The sequence below is a fragment of the Herpailurus yagouaroundi genome, unplaced genomic scaffold, assembly GCF_014898765.1.
Source record: "Herpailurus yagouaroundi ecotype Mexico unplaced genomic scaffold, PumYag 67700, whole genome shotgun sequence".
Lineage (NCBI taxonomy): Eukaryota > Metazoa > Chordata > Mammalia > Carnivora > Felidae > Herpailurus > Herpailurus yagouaroundi.
In genome coordinates, this window is record NW_024420499.1 from 645732 (window position 1) to 659060 (window position 13329).

A 13329-nucleotide genomic window follows, 5' to 3' on the forward strand; every position below is an offset into this window, starting at 1 on the left:
AAAAAAAAAAAAAAAAAAAAACTTTGAGCAAAACACAGACAGTTACACTTGTCTGTTTCTTTTTCTTTTTCTTTTCTTTCTTTCCTTTTTTTTAAGAATACTTTTAAATATTTATTTATTTTTGAGAGAGAAAGACAGAGCACGAGCAGGGAGAGGCAGAGAGAGAGGGAGACACAGGATCTGAAGCAGGCCCCAGGCTCAGAGCTGTCAGCACAGAGCCTGATTCGGGGCTCGAACTCACAGACCACGAGGTTATGACCTGAGCTGAAGTCAGACACTCAACCGACTGAGCCACCCAGGCGCCCTTATTTTTATTTTTTAATTCTTTTAATGTTTACTTATTTATATTGGAGACAGAGAGAGTGCAAGAGAGCAAGAGAGCATGCACAAGCAGGGGAAGAGCAGAGACACAGGGAGACACAGAATCCAAAGTAGGCTCCAGGCTCTGAGCTGTCAGCACAGAGTCCAACGTGGGGATTGAACTCATGAACCGTGAGATCCTGACCTGAGACCAAGTCAGACGCTTAAGCGGCTGAGCCACCCAGGCGTCCTTCTACTTGTCTGTTTATGAGTCTCTTCCCGTCATTAAATTGCAAGTGCCTTTGCAGAATTTCATTTCCTCATATTTCAGTAAAGAGTGTAGATATAACTCACAGTCTAGTCTAGGAGAAGGAGTACTCAGAAAGCATATGGAGGGAAGTGCTGCTATCTGAGCTAAATCTCAGTGACGAGGAGGAATCCGTAAGTAGGCTGCATAAAACAGTATTGGTATCAGGGGACCTGCATGGACGAAAGTTTAGAGAGATAAGACAAGACCCTACTTTTTAAGATCTACATGCAGGAAATGACACTTAAAGTGCTGGTAAGGTCCAGATAATGGAAAGTGTTCATTGCCATGCTAAAGAATTGGTACTTTATTTTATGACAGGCAGCACAACATAGAGGTTGGGGCACAAATTCTGGAATGACTCTTGCCTGGCTTTGAATCTGGCTCCATCACTTATCAGCTATGAGATCCTGTGATAGTCATTTACCTTCTCTGGACCTCGGTTGCCTTATTGTTTATTGGTAAAATGGGATGACATCAGGACCTATTTCATATTGCTGTGGTGAGGACTACGTGAATTAATACAGTGAAAAGCTTTCAAAAGCACTGGCACACTGTGAGTCCATTGAATTGTGAGCTATTATTATAAATTATTCTCTAGGACAACGGGAAGCTAGTGAAGGAGTTTAAGTGGACATATTTGTGTTCTGAAAAGGTCACACTGACTACTGCATGGAAAATGACACGAATCTGTCTTGTTAGAAGATGGAAATACATCAGGAGATGTTAAGGGCTAGGATGAGTCGTGGGAATGAAGATGGAGTGATAATGGATGGATCCCCAAGGTATTCAGGGAATGGAATCTTTAGGATATTGTGTGTGTGCATGTACAAAATGGTGGTTGACGATAAATGAGAAAAAGGAATCTGGAATGACTCCTATGTTTCTATTTAGGACACTGCTCGGGAAGTCATGCTACCATTTGGTACTAGAAATAGAGGAAAGGAAAGATATGATAAGTTACATTAATGCTTTGAGTATTCCTAGTCCCCGTGTGTATTCATGTTCTTTGAAACAGAGAAAAGTGAATTATGTTGTCCATCAGTGTTTTGAAATCATCTATGGAAGGATTCTCTGGATATTTTAAGATAATCTGCATAAGTGGGATTCATCACATGTGCAAGTTGGGGAGGGGCAGAAGGTGGTAGAGAATGTTAAGTAGGCTTCACGCTCGGGGTGGAGACCGACGTGGGGCCTGATCTCACAACCGTGAGATCATGACCTGAGCCGAAATCAAGAGTTGGACACTTAACCAACTGCCCCTCAAGAATATTATTGAGAAGAATCCTTTGGTGACCAAAGATGCTAAAGTATCAAGGTCCCATGATAGAGCACTGGTAAGTGTATTTTGGATCAGGAGTCTGTCAGCTTTCCCAAACAAAAGTCTTAAAGCCATAGCGGTTCATTCATTCATTCATTCACCAAACACTTGTTGCCTGCTCTGTGATAGGCCTTGTGTTAATATAAAAGCAGAAGCAGTCCCTCCTGTCACGGGCCTCACAGTTGACCATGAGTGATAGAGAGAAGAATATTCCAGGCAGATATGGTGAGAGTGGTGAGAAGTAGTCAGATGCCACAGTATTTAGGACCCTGAGGACCAAGTAAACAATTTTTATCTTTATCCCAAGATAACAAGGAAGCCCTGAAGAATTTTTAGCAGGACAGTTGCATAGTCAGATTTGCACTTAGAAAACAGAAGAAAGGCAGTGTGGAAATAGAGCAGGGCCAGAGTAAATTCGAGGAGATGTATTAAGAAGCCATTGTAGGGGCTCCTGGCTGGCTTAGTCTGTAAAAGCATGAGACTCTTGATCTTGGGGTCATGAGTTCAAGCCCCATGTTGGGCCTAGAAATTACTTTAAGAAATGTTTGTTAGTGTCCATAGGTGATAGTTAAAAGTTGAATATAGATTTTTTTTTTTTTTTTTTAAAGAAGCTATTGTAACAGTCTAGGCAAATTATGGTGGTGATTTGGACTAGCCTGGGAGGGATATGGATGGGTATGAGGAGTTTCAAGGGAGGTTTGAAAAATGGATTGAATCCGACTGCAGACTGGACGTAGGAGATACAGTATCAGGTGTTTAGGGTGACAGTGTCTTTGGTTTCTGGCTTGTACTGTTGAATGGACATCACTGCCAACTAGCTAGTTCGGATAAGAGATAAATGTCTGAAAGCCATTGTCGTATTGATGGTAATGGAAGATGTGGAAATAGATAGTAGATAAAATCACCCAGAGAGAACACATTGTCCAAAGAAATGAGGGCCTCAAAGAACTCTGACGTGAAATATTAGGACACTAGAACGTTCTTGTCAGAAAAGCCAAGGGAGTAGTGTTTCAGGGATGGTGATAAACAGGTGAATGCCACCAAGAGAGAAAGAAGATTGGAATAAAAAGTATTGATTGGATTCAGTAACCAGGAAGTCATTAGTTATTCTAGCGGGACCTGTTTTCAGAGAGTCATGGATTGGTGGCGGGACGAAGGAAGAAACTAGAAGGAAAGGGAATGATAAAGAGTGAGTGGGGGTGTGGAGAAAGTACCAAGTATAGACAACTCTTTCTAGAAATTTGGCTGTGAGGAAGGATTGGAGCAGTAGTAGCTGGAGGCAAATATGTGGGCAAGGTAGTTTGTGTTTTTTAAGCTTAGGGAGTAAAGAGCATGTTTGAATGCGAATGGGATGTATCTGACTGAGAGGTATATCTGCACCTACGTTGAAGATATTAAAGAGAGAAGGAAAGCATTGAATTGTAAGGTTCTGATAACGTGGGCAGGGTATGTGTTTTAGCTTAGATGGGTAGGACCTATACTTCGTTTATTATAGCAGGAGGGAAGGAGGAAAGGATGCCGGAAATGCGTGGAATCATGAAGATGACCGAGTTTGCGTCTGACAGCTTAATTTTGTTTTTTGTTTTGTTTTTTTTTTTTTAATTTTTTTTTCAACGTTTATTTATTTTTGGGACAGAGAGAGACAGAGCATGAACGGGGGAGGGGCAGAGAGAGAGGGACACACAGAATCGGAAACAGGCTCCAGGCTCTGAGCCATCAGCCCAGAGCCCGACGCGGGGCTCGAACTCACGGACCGCGAGATCGTGACCTGGCTGAAGTCGGACGCTTAACCGACTGCGCCACCCAGGCGCCCCTTAATTTTGTTTTTAAAGAGACCAGGTCATATGCTGAGGTTGGAGGAGAAGGGATAAAAGAATGAAAGACATCAGAAGAAGGTTTTCATTGCTGTCAGTACTGGAATAAAGTTGAACAGAGACCCGTAATGGTGTTTTTGAGGGGTACTGTGGATTTATTTAAAATGGAATGTTAGGAATTTATCATGAAACTAATCTACTGTGGGACTTCTTCCATCACCACCCACCTGCGCAGTGACAGGCACAGAGGAAACCTGAGAGTTGAATTCATTCAGATTTGGGATTTTGTTAGGAAGTTACGATAAAAAAGCAGAGAGGCAAGTTTAGTTTTGGGTGTGGAAGCTAATCTAGATCGCATAAAGAAAGGGAAAAAAGGGGGCGCCTGGGTGGCTCGGTCCGTTGAGCGCTCAGGTCATGATCTCATGGTCCATGAGTTCGAGCCCCGTGTCGGGCTGTGTGTGGACAGCTCAGAGCCCGGAGCCTGCTTCGGATTCTGTGTCTCCCTCTCTCTCTGCCCCTCCCCTGCTCACACTGTCTGTCTGTCTGTCTCTGTCTCTCTCAAAGATAGAGAAATAAACATTAAAAAAATTAAAAAAAAAAAAAACAGAAAGGAGAAGAGGCAAAATCCGACGGATGAATTTGGAAAAAAGCTGTCAAGTCTTTGCAAAGCAGCAAAATGATCAGAGTGGCAGTACTTAAAAACATAAGCTCAAAAGAAATGGAATTATGGGAAAACCATTTTATTTCTCTGGCCTCTAGTTTCTCATTTATATATAAACCATGGTAGAAGCCAAGTGTGTGTGTGTGTGTGTGTGTGTGTGTGTGTGTGTGTGTGTGTGTATGCGCGTGTGTAAATTTGTCCACATATCTCATTGCCTTTTGGGAGTAAGTATCGATAGAATCAGGTCGGCCTCGTGCTCCCAAAGAGCATCCCACCCACTTCTAAGGAATGAAGTGGAACTGGGGGGTCGGAGGTATTAGTCATTCTAACTTTCCCGTGGATGCTCAGGCAAAGGAAGACAAAGCCATGTTTTAAAAGGTGCGATTCTATTACAGGTACTTTTTCTTTTCCCTAGGCACGTTTGGCTTTGCTCACCCAGCAGCGATTAATCTCTGATTGTGGAATCAGCCTTGTGCTTCGTCTAGCACTTTTGCAGGAAGAACAGCGCACGCTGTTGATAGAGCTGGTACTGATTTATCGAGAGGCCGCTTGAACTCCAGGGCATCTTGATAACAACCAAAGCGTGTGGGACGAACTGCCAATATCTGGAAAAGGGGAAGTTACATGTGACTAAAACTATGTGAGTGCATCAGCAGAACCTCCAGAGGGCCTTGGAGAGTCCTCGACGACTTAGATCCTCCTGTGGATGACTCTGTGTATGTGTGTGTGTGTGTGTGTGTGTGTGTGTTTGGTGAAAAGTTTCTGCTGTGGCGTTTTGTGGCTGTAATATTTGCAAGTGGGGTGGTTCAGTATATTCTCCCCTCCCCTGCCCAAAGTATCTGTTTGAAGACTTCAGTCAAAGGAAGTGCGGCATAAGTCAAAGGGCTTAATTGTGGCCCTTTACAGGAACGAGCTTCTGACTCAGGCTACGTAGAAAATGAGGGGTTGGACTGTAATAATGCAAAGTTCTTTTATTTCTTGGAAATTTGTGCTTGAAGGGTTATGAACTTCTAAAGTATTTTAATACACAATGCTAAATACTTCTCTAGTTAGGTTATGGGTTTTACTTAAATAAGAAAGTGGTTTATTTTGCTCTCACATGACTGTCTTGAGGTAGCTAATCCAAGGCTGCAGAAAGAATATGCAGCTTTATTGCATGAGGTCAAGAGCCCTGGGCTACTCTGAACTTGTTGTTCTGCCACACCTAGGGTGTTTCCCTCATCTACTTGTTCAAAGGTGGCTCACTGCCAAGACCATATTCTAAGCAGAATGGGGAAAGGAGAAAAGGTCCATTCTCGGAGGTCGCCGGGGTGGCTCAGTCGGTTGAGCGTCCGACTTCGGCTCGGGTCATGATCTCACTGTTTGTGAGTTCGAGCCCCGTATGGGGCTCTGTGCTGTCAGCTCAGAGCCTGGAGCCTGCTTCGGATTCTGTGTCTCCCTCTCTCTGTCCCTCCCCCACTCACGCTCTGTCTCTCAAAAAATGAATAAACGTTAAAAAAAAAATGTAATGAAAAGGTCCATTCTTTTTATTTTATTTTATTTTTTTATTTGTTTGCTATTTATTTGTTTGTTTGAGACAGAACGCGAGAGAGAGAGAGAGAAGGGGCAAAGGGAAAGAGAGAGCATCTTAAGCAGGCTCCACACTCCACGCAGAGCCTGACACAGGGCTTGATTTCCCAACCTCCATGACCGCAGATCATGACCTAAGCCAAAATCAAGAGTCAGACACTTAGCAGACTGAACCACCCAGGCGCTTCAAGGATCATCCTTTCTAAAGGCATGACCCAGAGATTGGAGATAACACTTCCGTTTATATCTTTTGGGTCAGAACTTAAGCACATGTCATGTAGCTGAAAAGATGTTCAGAAATGTTGGTCTTCGTTTTGTGTAGACACAAACTGCGTTAAAAATTCTCTGTGCTCTGCCTGTTCATCCCTCTCCCTCACTCCAACCCCTGGCAACCTTTGGTCATTTTATTATCTTCATGCTTTTGCCTCTTCCAGAATGTCATATAGCTGGAAGCATATAGTATGTAGCCTTTTCAGATTGGCTTCTTTCACTAGGTAATAGGTGTTTAAAGCTCCTCCATGTCTTTAAAAAAATTTTTTTTTCATGTTTATTCATTTTTGAGAGACAGAGAGAGAGAGAGAGAGAGAGAGAGAGTGGGGTAGGGGCAGAAAGAGGAGGCAGGCTCCAGGTTCTTAGCTGTCAGCACAGAGCACGATGCGGGACTCGAACCCATGAACCATGAGATCATGACCCGAACTGAACTCAAGAGTCGGATACTTAACCAACTGAGCCACCCGAGAGCCTCCCCCCGCCATGTCTTTTCATGGCTTGATAACTCATTTCTTTTTAGCACTGAATAATATTCCATTGTCTGTCTGGATGTACTATAATTTATGTATCTATTCACCTCCTGAAAGACATCTTGGGTTGCTTCCAAGTGTTGGCAATCATGAATGAAACTGCTAAACACATCCACGCTCGGATTTTTGTGTAGACGTAGCTTTTGACTTCTTTGGGTAAATACCAACAAGCACGATTGCTAGGTGGTATCGTAAGAATATATTTAGCTTTGAAGAATTCACCACACTGTCTTCCAAAGTGGCTGTACTGTTTCGCATTCCCACCAGCGATGAATGATCGTTCCTGTCGCTTCACATCCCCTTTATCATTTGTTGTTGGTGGTGTTCCAGATTTTGGCCACTCTACTCGGAGTGTAGTGAGTAACTGTGTTTCTGACTGCTCCTTGAGTAGGCTAGAGCGTAGGGAACAGTGCGTTTTGCTTGTTTTCGTATCTGTAGCCTTGAGTGCAAAATGGATGCTCAGGAAATGTCTGGGAAATGAAGATCTGGATGGATGCCTATGACCATGTCAGCATCCATACAGCCATCAGACAGATTAGAAAAATAGAGACTCGGAGATTCCGTTTTGATGAGAAGACTCTAAAGTCACTTAGGAAACATGGTCTAACCCAGGTTCAAAAGCAGCTATCGAAAACAGTGAGAGGGGCGCCTGAGTGGGTCCGTCAGGTAAGCGTCTGACTCTTGATTTCGGCTCAAGTCACGATCTCATGGTTTGTGAGTTTGAGCCCTGTGTCCGGCTCGGCACTGACAGCGTGGAGCCTGCTTGAGATTCTCTCTCTCTGCCCCTCCTCCACTCACGCTCTCTCTGTCTCAAAATGAAAAGCAAAGCAAAACAAAACAAAAAAAAACAGTGAGAAAGTGGGTAGGTAGGTAGATCTATCACTTAGGATTATGAAGTGGATTTAGTGAGTGCTTTTAAGCAGATGATTATAAAGAACCAGTTGTCTTAAAATAGGGAATTCATTTTTAGGAAGGGCAATAAGTCCACTGGAAAATAATCTCTGCCTGCATACAAGTACAAAAATAACTCTTTTTTTGTCATATGCAGTTAAAAAATTTTTTTAACGTTTTTTCATTTTTGAGAGAGAGAGAGAGAGAGAGAGAGAGAGAGGGAGAGAGACATGGAGCCTGAGTGGGAGAGGGGCAGAGAGAGAGGGAAAAACAGAATCTGAAGCGGGCTCGAGGCTCTGAGCTGTCAGCACAGAGTCTGACCCGGGGCTCAAACTCACAGACCAAGAGATCATGACCTGAGCCACAGTCTGAAGCTTAACCAACTGAGCCACCCAGTTGCCCCTGTCATAAGCACTTTTAAAAAGTAAGCTTACAAGGTTCCAAAACTGGTTTAATCTTCAAGTGACCGTGGGAAGTATTATTCTGAAGCTGAAGAGCTAATGAAAGTGTATTGAGAAGAGAGAATGTTCCGGTGTTTTAAAAATGAAAGGCAGGAAAAATAAAAGAAGATAAAACCAGAGAGGGAGGCAAACCATAAGAGACTCTTAACTACAGAGAACAAACTGAGGGTTGATGGAGGGGAGGGGGGTGGGGGGATGGGCTAGATGGGGGATGGGCATTAAGGAGGGTACTTGTTGGGATGAGCACTGGGTGTCCTAGGTAAGTGACGAATCAGTACAGTCTCCTGAAACCCGATATTACATCATATGTTAACTACCTTGAATTTGAGTCAAAATTTGGAAAAAAAAAAAAATGGAGCACCTGTGTCCCTTTATAGCAAACTCCTCAGCAGAGTTATCTATACTCATGGTTTCCATTTGCCCATCTATCCTTTTGTGAACCCACTTTAATCTGAGATTTGCTCCAGATACTCCCCTTTTTCCCTTCTCAGGGTCCCCAGTTACTTCCCATTTTCCCAATCTATGAGACCATTCTCAGGCCTCATCTTATTTGTCCTGTCAGCAGCTTTTGACATTGTCTATCGCTCTATCCTTGAACCATTTTCTTTACATGGTTTCTGGGGCACCAAAAACTCAAGAGGTTTTCCTCTTACCTCCCTGGCCTCGCCTTAGTCTCTTCTTTTCTTTATTTCATCCACTTTATAGTATGCCCTAGAGGACTTCAATTGTTGTTGTCTCCCTTGTTGGTATATCTTCATTGTTTGACCTCTGTATATTAGAGTGTCCCAGATCTCAGGCCTTGGTTCTCTTTTCATTTCTTCACTTCATGGAAGTCCTTCATGCCACTTTTTCAGGGAGGCATTCCCTGACCATCCTATTTAAAAGGAGTTCTCATTACTCTCTTTCAAATTATCCTGCTTTATTTTTCTTGATAGAAATTATAACGATCTGATAGGTTTATCGTCTGTCTCCCACACCAGAAAGTTAGTTCCAAAAGGGCAGGTGTTTTTGTCTTATTCCCTGTTGTATCCCTCATGCCTGGAAGATTGCCTGGCATGTGGTAGGCTTCCAAAACTAATTGGTAAATAATGAATACACAATAGAAATATTTATATGTTTTCGTTAACATTCTTTTCTATAATTAATGGTACTATACACAGTATAATATCGTATTTTCATGTATTTACAATTGAAGCCTCATGAACATGAAGGAACATACTGGTAGAATAATCTCGAAGTCACATAAAACCTGCTGTTATTGTACAATTGTACATTTTGTATTCTGTTTTTACTTAATTCGAGGGGGTGGGGCACACTCTATTATTTACTTTTGAAATTGTTACGCGAAGTGAATGTTTTGAGTACACAGTGTTTGCTTGCTGACACATATTTGGGAGCATCTGGGAATGAGAAGGGTGTTGAACAAAAGAGATTGTTTTCCTAGTTCCAGAGAAGTGGTGCCTTTCAAGATAACTGCTTTGCTCTACAGTATGATTTCACTTGAATAGCATGTAAGGTATATTTCATAATAGCAATTTGACCAGTTCTAAAAAGTGGATGAAGTGGGGGAGTTTTTTAAAGGGTTGCAAAAGCCTGCTGGCGGTTTGGTGGGTGGGATTATGGACTAATAAAGCTCTGATCAGCTCAGATGAGGGACTAATTCTGAAATGTGTAAACTGCTTCATGAATTAACACTGTGGACCTGGCAGTTGCTGTTGTAGCTCAAAACCGAATTCACTGGTTTTGAGAGTGCTTTAGGAAACTTGTTAGCTGGATGAACTCAGGATGTCTTATAGGAAACCATCTAAAAAAAGAACGGGGTGGGGGTGGGGGATCCCTGGGTGGGTCCGTTGATTAAGTGTCTGACTTTGGCTCAGGTCATGATCTCAAGGTCCGTGGGTTCGAGCCCCGCGTCGGTCGGGCTCTGTGCTGACAGCTCAGAGCCCGGAGCCTGCTTCCGATTCTGTGTCTCCCTCTGTCTCTGCCCCTCCCCCAACTCACGCTCGGTCTCTCTCTCTCTCTCTCTCTCTCTTAAAAATAAATAAACATTGAAAAAAAATGTAAAAGAAAAATGAGGGAGTAAGATGACTGACCTATGTTTTACAAGATTCATTGAACATATTTCGTAAATATCAATATGCAATGTCATGTTATACAGAACCAGTTGTTAAAGTGATATTTGTCGAAGAGAGATCCTACCTCTCCTTCCTTGGTCTACAGCGATTGTTGTCATTCAGCATGTGTCTAACGTTTCTGTGTGTTTCTGCGGGAAATGAATCACACTTGACGAGTGGCAAGAACGATGAATCTGTCTGAAGAACAGATTATTTGCGAGTTATTATCTAAATCAGATTTGACTCACCACTCGTTCCTATGTGACTGTACTGTTACCGAGCCGTGTATTTGTATTGATCTCAGCGTGTTGTCAGGCCTCGGGGTCTGGCGGGTGCCAGAGGTGCTGATTATGATGCTGAGTCATGGCCATATGCCAGAAGCTATGAATAGACCTTTGTACATGTTGGATAGTCTCCTTGAAACAAGATTCGTTATTCAGGAAGCTAGTGCTTTTGAGTCACATCCTGAAACCAGGGATGGATACGCAGCGGATTAACTGATATGAGAGGCAATTGGTTCCTCCACGTTTCCATTTTTTCTCTCCTCAAGCTTTTTTCTCGCAGCCCTATTCTTACTGCTCTGGCTGTTTCTCTAGACACTTTAAATAATGTGAATGGAAGGTTTCAAGTTTTATAACGCTGATTTTTTTCAGTCTGACGGCAACATAAATAACATGGCCATACTTTTTTGTACGTGTTTTTTTTGTTTTTTTTTTTTAAGAAGTCATCTGAGGGACATTGTCAGACTCCATTCATTATTTTCTAATCCATAGGCATCTGTCTCTGTAACGTGGTTGCTGCCTTGACAAACAAAACGACGACCTGCGGTCATTTCATACGCTTTGGAATAATCTTTCTGTATTTCTTTGTCAAGGTAGGAAAGGAACTTTTCTACAAAGCCATATTATGCGAGTGACTACCTTCTCAGCCTTGCCACAGTTTTCTGTCCCTTACTTCTTTTCCCTTGCCTTTCAACACAGATTCGTACCAGCTGGTGGGACCTCTCTAAGCCCCAGTTTTACTGATTGTAAATATTTCATACCAACCTTATACACCTGCAGGGGTGTGGAAATAATTCAGTACATTCTTTGTAAGCTGTGAAAAGAGAGGCGAATGCCTGAAATTAATTATTATGAAGACACAGATCAGTAAACGCAACTGACGTAGGAACAAGGGTGGGGGAAGTTGGAGGTTAATAATAAGTGTCTACTTAGCAACGGGTGGACGGGTCAATTTTGCTGAATTAGTAGGGGCAAATGTGTAGGGTTGCAACAAGTTATTTTCAAATTTTTGACTAGTAGCCAGGTGCTCAGAAGCATACAGAGCATGCTCAGAGCATACATTCACATACATTGTCTCATTTAATCTTCAGCCCAAGTCTTCCAGGCTGCATCCTCACCTCCACTTTATAGATGGAAATTGAATTATAATTTCTCTCCAAGAGCATTAGTGGTCGAGGCAGGGCCGAAATCCAGTTTGATACACCATTGTGCCTTTTAATATAACAGGTTCCTCAGCTGCGTATCTATTTGTTTATCCAAAGATCAATTAGTCCTGTCAGCTTTGACATACAATGCTGTGATTCTGAATTTGTTTTAGTTGCTTTTTGCCCCGCCCATAACCTCCCCCATCTTGTGACTTGTAGAATCTGTATTCTGGCCTGCTGGCTATTTCAGGAGCACCTATCTATTTTTTTTTTTTTTTCCAGTGTGCTTGATTATAAGACAGGAAGGGAAGTATTAGAGATTCTAATTAATGTCTCCAAAGTGGAGAAGAGAAAAAAAAGAAGACCTGTGATAATTGCCTATGATAACTCATTTCTTGAGAAACCAGATAATTGGTAAGTACCTGGAGTTTCTCCAGTTATGCCAAGATTATCCCAGCCAGCTCCTAGAACAAGGGGATTATGAAGCACGGCTTTGAAGAGATGGGAAGTGAGGCTGAAAACAGGAAATAGTTTAGGCGTGCCATTCCAAAGGAGATTCTCAGTGGGAAATAGTTTAGGCAGTAATGTTGTGTGAAACGGAGTGGGTAGAAACAGGAAGCTGCCATCCACACTGATCTGAGGAACGGAAAGTGCCTAGCATACTGGTTATCATCAAGGGCTTTTGGTACTAGACTGGATTCAGATCCAAGCTTCACCATGTACGGTCTCTGGGACTTGCAGGGAATTGTTTAATTTCTCTGTGTCTCAGCGTCTAGTCTTTAAAATGGGAAAGAAAAGAGTGCATCCATCCAATGCTGACTATGAGTATTCTATGATATAATGTATGTAGAATGCTTAGCACAAGGCGGCGCCCGGGATGCTGTGAATGCTGAATAAATAGTAGAAGGATTGTTGCTCTCATAAGATACTGCGACATGTCACTTGCGCCTTGTATCTTCGACAAGGTTTACCTGGAATAGTATGCGGCAGAACAAAGGTGCTCACTGAAAGGTTGTTGGAGTATTACTCTGCCAGAAATGTTGTAATGGTAAAACTGTGTGGTGGGTTGATGGTTTGGGTGGTGAGAGTACGTTGACCAAGGTTCAGGGGAGGCTTCTGGTAAGATGGGTAGGTGTAGGACAGCCTCCTTATAAAAAGAAAATTTATTTTCGAGTCAGTGAGAAGGGCTCATGAGAGCTGGTTTTCAGTCCTAGCCCTGCCACCAATAAGGTGTGTGAGTTTGGACAATTCACCTTTCTCCCGTGGTATTTCCTCCTTTTTAAGAAACAACGAGTTGAGACGAGATGCGTGGCTGCTAACTGTGGGCTGGGAGTGGAGAGTATATCAGAAACGATTTTTAAACTTTGTGTGTCTGCATCTTCATCCCCTCCTCGCTTGTGAAAAATTCTGTCTTTCCTGGTAACCACATAGTATATAAAGTACCTCACTACACAAGTGGCAATCTTGTAACCCAGAAGCCAAGCAAAGAGTTGTCTTCATGTTCATTTGTGTGACAAAGTCTGAGTGGGACCGTAACTGTAAATGCATTGGGCTGATCTAGGAAGTGCTATTTAATAGCCCGAGTCAAATTTCGGCAGCCTATAAAAAGGGTAGAATCAAGGGATTTTTTTAAAAAAACGTTTATTTATTTATTTATTTATGGGG

General features: G+C 42.6%; 1 protein-coding gene across 7 annotated transcripts in view; it reads left to right on the top strand.

The window, feature by feature from the left end:
* The window catches only part of IL13RA2 (interleukin 13 receptor subunit alpha 2), a 72444-nt gene that overhangs the window by 39289 nt on the left and 19826 nt on the right, over window positions 1-13329 (top strand). For 3 of the 7 annotated variants that reach the window (XM_040468392.1, XM_040468390.1, XM_040468397.1), the window contains exon 2: window positions 11947-12078. The exons of 3 other annotated variants lie outside the window; for them this stretch is intronic. The gene's annotated coding sequence lies outside the window, so the exon portion shown is untranslated. Of the gene's footprint in view, window positions 1-11011; window positions 11113-11946; window positions 12079-13329 lie in introns of all 7 variants that reach the window. One more of the 7 variants, XM_040468391.1, reaches the window with a different exon arrangement.